The following is a 12,242-nucleotide window of genomic DNA, read 5'->3' on the forward strand; positions in this document are numbered from 1 at the left end:
AACAACTTATTTTTTTAAGTAACTATTTTGTTTTATGTAAAAGATTGAGATTTTCTTACCTCTAAATGATGGCCTCTTAAATCACTGTGATACAGAACCAAAAAAGAAGTTTCTCCAGAACACCCCATTTCTAAGGCCTTTCTCAAATGCAACTCATCATTTTCCAGATAATTCGTGGAGCTCTCACTGTGTGCTGTGATATATAAACTCCAGAAATCCATATACTGAGATTAGAAGGTCTCACTGTCAGGGGCTGAGAACCCTATAAGACTCAGTATTTTCCATTTTAATCTACTTACAGTTGCATGGTCTTTTTTCAACCTCTGCATTCAGTATCAGAAGTTCTGTGACAATGAAGCTTCTCTGACCCACATTCAGCACAGCACGGAGGACAACAGACATATTTGAGAGACTTGTTATAGCAAGAATGAGGATTTGCATCTGAAAGCTCTTTATAACCAGAGGCAACAGTGTTCCTGTGTGCAAGCATTTTTATATCTTTTTGGCAGAAATTGGATGAAGTAAAGCCATTAATTAATTTAACAAGGATGTGCACACAGCTGAAAACATGTAGCACTGTTCTTGGGACACCCAGGTGACACAAGGACATGACTTAAATGTAGCAATTCCAGTTTAGACTTGAAGGTGTGTCTTGGGATGACTTTATGATGTGTATCCCATAACCACGAAAGTGGAAAGCAGCTGTATGGAGTCCCACACGACAGGTTGCAGAAGCTACTGAAGGAGAAGGTGGATTAAGCCAACTTGCTGAACTCAAAGCTGTTCAACTAGCCCTGGACATTGCTGAAAGAGAGAAGTGGCCAAAGCTCTACCTCTACACTGATTCATGGATGATAGCCAATGCTCTGTGGGGATGGTTAGAAAAGTGGGAAAAAGCTAATTGGCAGCGTAGGGGGAAACCAATCTGGGCTGCTGAAGAGTGGAAAAACATCGCTGCCCGAGTAAGAAAGCTGGTTGTGAAAGTCTGCCATGTAGATACCCATGTCCCCAAGAGTAGGGGTAATGAGGAACACCAAAACAACGAGCAGGTAGATCAGGCTGCAAAGATAGAAGTGTCACAGGTAGACTTGGACTGGAAACACAAGGGAGAATTGTTCCTAGCTCGATGGGCCCATGATGCCTCAGGCCATCAGGGCAGAGATGCCACCTATAAGTGGGCATGAGATCGAGGGGTGGATCTGACCATGGACAGTATCTCCCAGGTCATCCATGACTGTGAGACATGCGCTGTGATCAAGCAGGCCAAGCGGGTGAAGCCCCTGTGGTATGGTGGGTGATGGTCCAAATACAAGTATGGGGAGGCCTGGCAGATTGATTACATCACACTGCCTCAAACCCGCCACGGCAAGCGCTATGTGCTCACAATGGTAGAAGCCACCACAGGATGGCTGGAGACCTACCCTGTGCCTCACGCTACTGCCTGGAACACCATCCTGGGCCTCAAAAAGCAAGTCCTTTGGAGGCATGGCACCCCTGAGAGAACTGAGTCTGACAATGGGACTCACTTCAAGAATAGCCTTATTAACACCTGGGCTAGAGGACATGGCATTGAGTGGGTGTACCACATCCCTTACCATGCACCAGCTGCAGGCAAAGTGGAACGGTGCAATGGATTGTTGAAAACCACTTTGAAGGCACTAGGTAGGGGAACTTTCAAAAATTGGGAACAGCATCTAGCAAAGGCCACCTAGTTAGTTAACACCCGAGGTTCCACCAATAGAGCAGGTTCAGCCCAATCTGAATCCCTGCATACAACAGATGGAGATAAGGTCCCAGTAGTGCATGTCAGAGGTCTGTTAGGAAAGACTGTGGATAAATTCTGCCTCGAGTACAGACAAACCCATCCGTGGTGTTGTCTTTACTCAGGGACCTGGTTGCACATGGTGGGTAATGCAGAAAGATGGAACTACATGTTGTGTACCACAGGGAGATCTGATTGTTGTCTGAAAACCACCTATAGTGTGAAATGCTTGTATACCCCTGCTTGCTGAGGGTCACTGTTTGTACATAGCTCTGTATATATATATATATATGTATGTGTGTAGAGCTAGAATATCTTAGTTTGGGCATTGAGCCAACGATATGGGATAAGGGGTGGAATGTCTTGGGGTGACGTTATGATGTGTATCCCATATCCTTGCCCTATGCTCAGAAATTAACTTTGTGCCTTTCTATGCCTTTAAACTGAGCCTGAGAGGAGGAAGAAAAAACTGAGCAAAACTTTTTCAAAGCAGTTTGCAGCTTGTTCAAGGTCACACAGAGATAGCGACCTTTTTTCCAGCTGCGGCAGGGGACGGAGGAGGCACCCGGCTTGCTGCTGCCCCGTCAGTTTTTGGCCAGTTGTTCATTTTCCTTTTCTCCAAAGAGAGACTGAGAGTTGAACTTTTTTTCCTTCCCTGGAATTTCAGATTTTCTCTCTTTTCTGCTGGACTGCTTCAATATCAGAACACATCGGGAGGACTTTCCACTGAGCACAGAGAGCCTGGCCCTGGGCCAAGCCCCAGCTCCGAGGAGACCAAAGGGAGGACTCGAACACTCGAACACTTTCCCAGGTTTTTTCTCCACAGCAGAAGATTTTATTATTTCGCATTATTTTCCTTTCCCGTGTGTTTGTTAAATAAATAGTTTTTATGTCCTTCACTTTCCTTCGAGGAAAATTTATTTTTCCTGAACCTGGTGGGGGAGGGGTGGTTGTGCCTTCTCTCAGAGGATATATCTCTAAATTTGGCCAAACCGGCACAAGGTGGAGTTTACATTATATTAACAAAACATAACTTGCTTTGTCAGAGACAAGGGTACCATTTGCCTGGAGAAACTGGAAAAGATTTCATATATAATTTCCTTTACCTACCTCTTTGTTTTTCCATCAGTGTAGATTCCTTCTATTAGACTTTGAGAAGATAATTGTGAGCACCCTGAATGTCCAGTGAAACTTCCTCTTCAGTTGTAGCATTTTCTTTTCTTACACTTGGCCACATCTCTGTGTTTTCAGCTCATGCTTCTATAGTGCACTGTAGCTGTGCACTGAGGCTGTGACTTATTATGACAAAGAAAACATGATTTTAAATGCATGAGCTATTGACTCATTTGTTAAACAATCTACCAGCAAACAAACTTGCATCAGTGCTTCATAATTCATATTGACTGGTGCTTGCTGCTCAGAAAGAGCTTAGGATCTTGGTCATCTCAGCCATAGCCAGTTGTCCTAATTAATAGCATTCACTTTAGGGGTGCGTTTAAACCAAGATTGATTGCTGCCTGCTCCAACCATCTGAGAATGCCCATGGATTTGAAGCAATATAATTTTAACTGCCAAAAATTCCCTTCTTCACGTTGTAGATGTCACTCGATAAACCATATACTGCTGTGCAGACTTCCCATTTTGCAGGAAACAAAACCTTACTGTTTGAGGAGAGAACATGACCTTAAAAAAATATTTTCCTCATCACGAAATGCCAAGTTAATATAATGTAAAGAAGTCATATGTAAGGTATTTATATTTATATGTTAAAGCTGGGGTTTTTTTTTAATATATACTATGTTGCTAGAAGAGATTGTTCAGGTAAGGGTTGGTGTGTGTTTGCACACAGACCCTAAAATTCCTGAAGTCTTTTGCTGCCCACAGGAATGTGGGGTTAGTAGGATTTACATTTGCAATGGAAAGGAAGTTAAAAAGAAGTGATGGTGAATTGCCTGAAAATAATGGGGTTTGTCTCTTTTCAGAACATGCACTTGTATTCTGTTTTGAGCCATTTTCATGTAAGCATACCATAAGGTAAGAATTGAATGTCAGTACAGTTGTCTTACAGGAGAAAAGTGTATGAATAATGAATGCTAACTTGAAAGCAGATACTGCTGGTGATCATCCTGACTATATATGTGTTATATTCTAAAATGATACAGCAATTCTCAAATATTCACATTTGAAAGAAGGAGAAACTATATTGCAGAAAATATGGAGAATATTTTATTAGTCATGAATCATAGAATGGTCTGGAAGGGATCTTAAAGATCATCTCATTCCAACCCCCTGCCTCTGGATAGGAACACCTTCCACTAGACCAGGTTGTTCAGAGCTCCATCCAACCTGGCTTTGAACACTTTCAGGGCTGGGGCATCCAAAACTTCTGTAGGCAACCTGTTTCAGTGCCTCACCACCCTCACAGTGAAGAATTTCTTCAATATCTAAACCTACTCTCAGTTTGAATCCATTCCCTCTTGTCCTGTCCCTATATGCTCTTGTAAACAGTCCCTCTCTGTCTTTCCTGTAGGCTCCCTTCAGGTAGTGGAAGACTGCAATTAGGTCGTACCTAAGGTTTCTCATGAAACCTCAGAGAAATGGTCCTAACTGTATCTTTAGCTAGTTGAGTCATTTCAGTGACAGCATTTCATGTTGTAACCTGAGGAGAAAAGACATCAAATGAAATTGATTGAGTGCAGCCTGGGTTTAAGCAGGAGAAATTCCAGTGATTATATCTGGTTTTATACTTTGCTAATTCCATGGCTTGCTGTCTATTTACAGTCTTTGTCACAGCAGTATTTCCAAGTCATTTCAATTAGAGAGCTGTGCAGATCAGGATCATTTGTTTGATGGGCTGTGTTTTGTTAAAATAAACATCTGCATTTTTTACCCTTCATTTGTGCCCAGGTGTTGTAAAAAAATGTGTACCAACAATATTGACTTCTTAATTATTAGTGTCTGCTATGCTGGTATTTCCCTGGTTTCATCCCTAGAGAAAATACATTCTCTCCATTTGAAAGCAAAGTTTTTTGATGGGGAAATAGAAAAAGCAAGTCTCTTAGGAAACTCCTGAAATACCATGAACTGTCTGACAGGAACAAGTTTGAAAGCCAAAAATGCTGCAAAAGCTGTCTTTTCTAGAAGAGCTGCATACATATAAAGATGTTTTGAACTCCCACAAAAGAGACACAATTATGACCTTTGGTTTGGGGAGATTTCTACCTACCTCTAGATAAGGACCTGGCTTTTGTGGCACCTACTCACGGAGTGACCAGACTGTGAATAGACATTTGAGGGTTCCAGGTACTTAGCAGCTGCTGTGGATCATACTAATATAGATATTGTGAAGGGGGCCAAGCTCCTGCTGTTAGATAACTGAGCTCATACCCAAAAATGGTTGTGTTAGATAAATGATATTGGGGCAGGGGGTGGGTTAGCAATGAGAGATGGGATCATCTAAATGTTTCTGTGAAGTCTTTTTCCAATATGCTTGTTCATGAAGATTTAGGCAGTGGGCACTGATGCTTTGCTTGCAAGGTTACAAGCTCTGTCTTACTACTCTGGTAGAAGAGCACTCCTGAACACAAGGAAAAACTTTCACTTCTGCTAAGCCAAACTGATTTTCCCTAAAAGCAGTGTTTGCACAATCCCCACCTTTGTAGAATCAATACAGCTGAAAATGTAGATACAATTATGGAAATACCTACTTCCCTCTTTGCTCTGTTCTCTGTTTGGTCATCACTTGTAGTTCTCCCATATGGCTTGTTACTTCAAATAGCCAGTAACTACAGGTAATGGTAACAATGGTCTAGTCTATTAAAAAGAGGGAAAACTTTAACAGGAAGAGTTGCCCACTTGGAACAACTTAACACTGTAAGAAAGACACTATAATAAGTCTCTTGCTAGCAGGTTTGGCATTGTTTTTGGAACATAAGGGATAGCTGGCACCTCAGTATAAAACAAGCCATAGCAGCATCTGGTGTCCAAACTAAATACTTCACTGTATATTTTAAAGAAGAAAAATAAGAAAAGGGAGTGAAATATCCTGGGAAAAACCTCAACAATGTCTCTTTTATTCAGACTTCCATTTGGTAGCTGTTATGAATTTCCAAGTAGATGTTACTACTCCCTCCCATTGTTATCAGGGTGCCACCAAAGTTCCTTCTGGGCTCAGCTTTGGCCAGAGGTGGATCTGTCTTGGAGCCAGTTGTCCAACATGGGAGCGGCTTTTGGTGTATTCTCACCTGCAGCTCCTCAGATGCCAAAACCTTGCTACAGAAACCCAATCCAGTCTCCTCTGCAATTTCACAGAATCACAAAATGGGTAAGATTGGAAGGGACCGCTGAAGATCAACTAGTGCAACACCCCTTTTAAGCAGGGTTCCTTAGAGCACGTCATGCAGGATTGTATCCAAAGACCTTTTGAACATCTCCAGAGACAGAGGGTCCACAACCTTGCTTGGCAATCTGTTCCAGTGCTCGGTCACCTGCACAGTAAAGAAGTTCTTCCTCATGTTCAGGTGGAACCCCCTGTCCATCAGTTTCTGCCCATTGACTTTTGTCCTACTGCTTGTCACCACCAAGCGGAGCCTGGCTCCATCCTCCTGACACCCTCCCTTCAGATACTTAGATACACTGATAAGGTTCTCCCTCTGTCCTCTCCATGCTAAACAGGCCCAGCTCCCTTGGCCTTTAGCTATGAGAAGAGAAAAGGAGAAAGAAGAAGAGAGTAGTCAGCAAATGGTTTCTCTAGCCTGAAACGTCTCTGACCTTGGAGCTGTTATCTAACAGGCCCCTGAGCACTTTTACTGTTTTCCCTTGTTTTATTGTATTTGAAATTGTTTATTGTCCAATTTTGGAAAGAATTCCTAATGAAGCAGTTATAGGGGGCAACCTTGGTGCTGAAGGCCAGCTCTTCCTGGCAGAACTTCAGTGTCCTCCTTTTCCAGAGGAACAGCTCTCTCTGACTTCCTTTCCCTCATCTGTTGCTGTTTCTCATGCCGTGTAGCATCTGGCTGGATCTTCAGCAACACCTTGGCTTGGGAGTTGTTATGAATTTCTAAGTAGATGTGATGCCATGAAGATTTTTTCCTTTTCTTTTGTACCCCTGCTATACCTTTTTACAACTTCTGTATTCTTAGTCCTTTTTGCCTACATTCTTGGACTTGTTTGTTCAGCTAGGAGACTAAACATTTTAGAAGCTTCGTAGGTAGGGATCAGTGTGCCCCAGACCCCACGGTCCTCTCCAGAACACATTCTGTAAACTGAGATAGAACCATCCAGGGGAAGGGTCCTTGGGGAGGGAGGCTCACTTGAGCCTCTCATTGGGGAATCTTTGATAGATATGCTAATTAGTAAAACCTATAATGTTATACCCGATCTTTTGGGGGGGATTGTGGTGTGCATTTCGGTGCATTTGACCTGGATGTGTGCACCTAAGGATCCTTAAAATAAATACCAAGGTAAAATCCCTTTTTCCCTTCTAGCCGTGCTTGACTCTTGATTTTAAGACCAGGAAAAGGCATCAGATGCCCCTACACCTTCCCACTGCTGTGGGAGTACAGACTATTGCTCACAACTGCTGTTTACAGAATTTCCACTGTATAGACATCGATGTTTTCAGGAATGGTGTGGTGCATGCCTGTCTTGCATCATCTCCTGCAGTGGGCAGTCAACAACCTGACAGAACACTGAGATGTGTGAGAGTGATGGACATGGACTTCTGTATCCTCTTCCTGGGCTCAGTTAATAAAACTTGTGTTAAATCATAGAGCCTTTATTCTGAAATAACTATAATGCAGTTTCACACTCTCTTTATTCCCGCACATGCAACTGTTTACACTGGACTGGTAGAGAAGCAAAACAAGGAATTCTGCTAGGATTCTTCTTCTGTAGGGTCTGCAAGATTGGTAGAGACATGCCCTGAGAACGGCTCTTGGAATATTTTAAAAGGCTGGGTGATCTGATTTGTTTTTATGGTCATCTGTACTACGTGACTAAGATGTTTTGCTTGTTTTGATAAAGCAAAGCTATTAATTTAAAACTCAAAGGCAAAGCTATTAATTTAAAACTCAAAGTATCATATTTGTTTATCTCTGAGACAGCAGTAAAAAAAAGAGACTTCTTGCATTCACTCCTTATGGAGGCAGACAATTTCTTGTCAAGACATGCCTCTGATGAAATTGTAGTTCAGTCATGTTTGATAGGAAAAGTTGTTTTGGCAGAATTTTGGTTTACTTTGCAGTTTAAATTTCAGGTGACTTTGAGAATGTCAAGTTGTCATCCCAATGCCAGTACTAACATCACCTCATTTATTTTTACTAATACAATAAATATTAATAGAATTTTTAAATAGAAAATGGTTTCCCATTCATGAGTTTCAAAGGCTTTAAAAATGGTTAAAAATGTTCTTTCTGTCTGACAGTTAAATGATTTTAAGCACAGAATTTTGTACCCTTGATTGTTCAAAGGCTTACTTCATAGCTTATTTGCATAGTTTATGCATTTCTTGAGTAACTCCCTGAATACACGGAACTGACTAATATCCATACTGGTGGTAGTTAAATCATTTAATCTAGAGTACCCTAGTGAGGTGGAGAAGTCTGGATTACCATGAATAACTACTGGATTCTGATTACCTCTTCAACAGAAAATTTTTTACTCATTTTGAGTAACACTGGATTTGAAAACAAGAGATAAACAAAAGATTTCTCTGCAATAGAGACTGAAGACAGAATTCTGAAACCACTGGGTGTCACTGCTTGACTGCCTTTTGGTGTTATAAATATTTACAGAGGTCTGTGAGGACTAAAAATAACCTGCAACAGCTCTGAGTAGTTGCAGTATTTTCACTGGGAAAATACTTAATTGCTGTTCAAGAAACAGCATTTGTTATTAGTATCACAAGTTCCAAGAAAATCTTTCTAGTTTACTTGCAAAATGGTATCTTTGAAATATCTAATTTGTTTAGACTAGTTTATTTTTCTGGCAGCTTATAAAATATAAAATGCTATGTTGTAGTAAATCATCAGGAGAGTTTTTGAATACAATGACACTGAGGCAGGAGGAAAAGAAAAGGATGTTTGTATTAATTGAATAATTTGCCCTTTCTTGATGTTTTTAACTCTCTTGAGATTATCAGCTTACTAGGGCATGAATATTTTGAAAAAAGGATAGAAATTCTGAACAAAAACAAATAAAATATAAAAATCTTAAAGATATGTAGTATTGTTGTTTCCTTTTACGGACCCGGGTTTTTCTTAGTCATGATTCAAACACTTGCCAGAGAATGGGGGCTGATCCTGCAACCTGAAAGCAAAATCTTCAATTACAGTGGTAATTTGAATTTAGCCCAACTGTAGTTATAGTTTCATCCAGTCAATGCCTTTATTGACATAAAATACATGACAGAAAATACATGCTAAGAAAAATGTTAATTGTCAATTTAAAGTGCTATGCATCAATGCATTATAACGGCATTGCTTCATGATCTTAGGATATTTAAAGTACCTGATGATGCCAAAAGTATAACTAAGGAAAAAATCAGTAACACTCCTCCTTGCCCTCCCCCCCCCCCCCCCCATTTCTCACACCTTCTTTTAATTTTTTTTTAAGTTTCAGAATTTAAAGTTTAATTGGAATGAAATTAATTTGATAACCTTGAAATCCTGATCAAAATAAAGGAATCTCTTCTCTTATTGATGGTCTTTCTAAAATTCCAGTGAACACACAAGCAACAGCCTGTGTCTCATTATTGAGGGTTTGGTGCTAGCAGTATTGTAACTAGATCCAGTTCCTTCCTTGCACTCTGCATCGGTGGCAAAGAAGCCCATTCATTTTCTGGAACACCACAGTGCAGCACTGTTACTCATTTTTAAAACTGGGCAATGAGTTTTCTACCCTTTTTTTGTCCTGTGTTGTATAATGTCCTGATTCACAGCTAAAGACAGCATATTACTCCATATTCTAACAGTAGGACCAATTGCTCCAGAAAAGTCAGCTCTGGTTTCTCTGAGCCACTTTCATTTAATTTTATTTTCTTCTTGTACACATCACTTATTTCAGTATTCAACACTGCTGCTTTGCTGAGAAAGTTGCAGCCCCTATCTAACTCACAAAGCCTAAAGAACCTCCATAGCTGTGAGTGTTCAAATCAAAACTCACAGAAAGCTAAGAGAGTATTTCTGTGCCTCTCAGAGAGGATGCAGATCTCTCTTCCAGAAGACTTCTCTACCAGCTTGTTCACAGACTCTCAAACAGAAGAGGAATAAACAGGGAACAGCTACTGTGTCCCTTCTGTTAGATTCTGTTAGATTAAACAGGCAAACCCATGGATATTTTCACCTGAATGACTGGAAAGGAAGCAGCAGGAAAATCAGTGTAGAATACAACAAGACTCAAATATTATTGAGACTATAAATTGCTTTTATAAATTGAACTTGAAGCCCAAATATAACCAAGCTCAACTCTACAGAACCTAACCTAAATTTTCTCCAAAGAGCAGCTGGATCTGGTAATCTGATAAAAATCAAGAGTTCAGCTGAATCTGGACTGGTGTTACTGTGGGTGTGTACCTTGCAGTGGAGGAAAGAAACTATTTCCACAAGAAGCAACACAGACTGGTAAGATGTAGTGATTGTATGGACAACAAATATGGAGTAAGCCTCCGAACTCCAGCACATAAACTAGGGAGCAGATAAAGGGTTGAGGTTAGCAGAAAACATATGATCAACTAAGTTTTTAGAAAATCACAGAATCTGATGACATGATAGAAATATCTCTAAAATAAGCAAAAGGGAAAGTGCCAAGGTTTGTGTGGTGAAATAAGAGAGAACCCCCAAGATAGGAAATTCCCCACAGTAACTATGGGCTAAGGTCATGTATTCAGTAGGAAAATATTTGTATGTATTGAGGACTGAAAATCCTAATCCTTCAAATTGGCTTCCCTCCATTAATCCTAGCAAATACAATAAATATGGCCAAGGTTATATCAGAATGAATTAGAAGGATATCTCTTAAGACCAACAGATCCAGCATCATAAGGCTGTAGGTATAGTGCAAACATACTTGAAATTACTCTTGCAACTGTTAGAGCACCAATAAATGCAGTAAACACAAGTAAAGAGAAGATACATTCTTTGAATATGTAATAGATGACTGCTTCAATTTGGTTCTGAAAATCTATGTTTTTCAAAATGTCTTCAGTATACAGCTTTTAATGGATATTTTCTTCAAAGGGCTTATCAAAAACAGGGAAACCAACACTATTTTCACAGGAAGTTTAAAATTTTCAGCAATTTTTCTTTAAATACAAAGAATTCAAGTCAAGAAAACATAGATTTCTTGAAAAACATTTACTAAAAACCAATTCACCTTAAATACTTCCAGTTCAGGCTTTTTGACACTAACATATATTTAAGGAACACTCTTCTATAAAACAGATACAACATAGAGTCAGAGGACACTACATGAAGCAGAAGTTATAGTGAACACTTACAGTCTTGGTGGAAAAAACTGCTGGTCATAGAATTCACTACAATCTCAGTAATATTTAATTTAAGAGTAATTATTTCAATCTGCATGTTCATCCAGTTTCACTACATATGGTCTTGCTTCTCTATATTGTTAAGTTCGTAAAAAGAACCCCTTGAGGTACCACTTTTATATTCCCCTTTTGGACTTTGTTTTGCTCCCTAAGTTTTCCCACATGCATCTGATATTTGACCACTTGAATTTGTTAGTATGGATCAATTTACCAACTCATACAATATTTTCATGTGTGTTTATTATTTTTTCTCAAAATCCTTTCTTCAGCTATGGACTCCAAAACCAGATAAAGATTTCTGCCACGGCCACAATGAAATCTTTTATAGTTTCTAGTGTTACATTTTCCTCTCATTTTCTATGCTCCTATGATCTTTCAAGGAATACATTCCCTTCTCTTCCCTTTTATCACATTCATCCTCAATGACCACTTAAAGGTTTGGATGTATCAGATTTGAAGAGCCCCCCAGGCATTTCAATGTCGACAACATTGTTTTTCTCAAAGGAAAAAGGCTTTGGCATAACCCCGTAAAATACGTGACTAGCTTTTAAAGTAATTAAAAAAAATAATGGTCACTGATTAATTACGAATATTTGCCTATGTTTACAAAATTTATGTAATTGCTTGAGATGTTCAAATAGCATGCCACCCCTTATCAATAAAACAATTAATTTCAGAAATACAGGCTCACAAAAAGAACCCATTCAAAGACAGAACCATTTGACTTTGTTTTTTCCTTTTAATGAATGAATAAAGGAAAAAAAAGGAAGTTAAAGACTGGCCAATTCAAAATAGGAATGAAGCACACCTAAATAGCAAGAAAGTAGAGCCGTTGGAACAAAATGCTGGAAGAATTGAAGACTAGAAGATATGCTGTAGCCCAACTCAAAGCACACTGCTCTCCAGTCCCTCCTTCCTAATTCTTCATTGAGAGCA

This window comes from Aphelocoma coerulescens, chromosome 2 (assembly GCF_041296385.1).
Source record: "Aphelocoma coerulescens isolate FSJ_1873_10779 chromosome 2, UR_Acoe_1.0, whole genome shotgun sequence".
NCBI classification, from domain to species: Eukaryota; Metazoa; Chordata; class Aves; order Passeriformes; family Corvidae; genus Aphelocoma; species Aphelocoma coerulescens.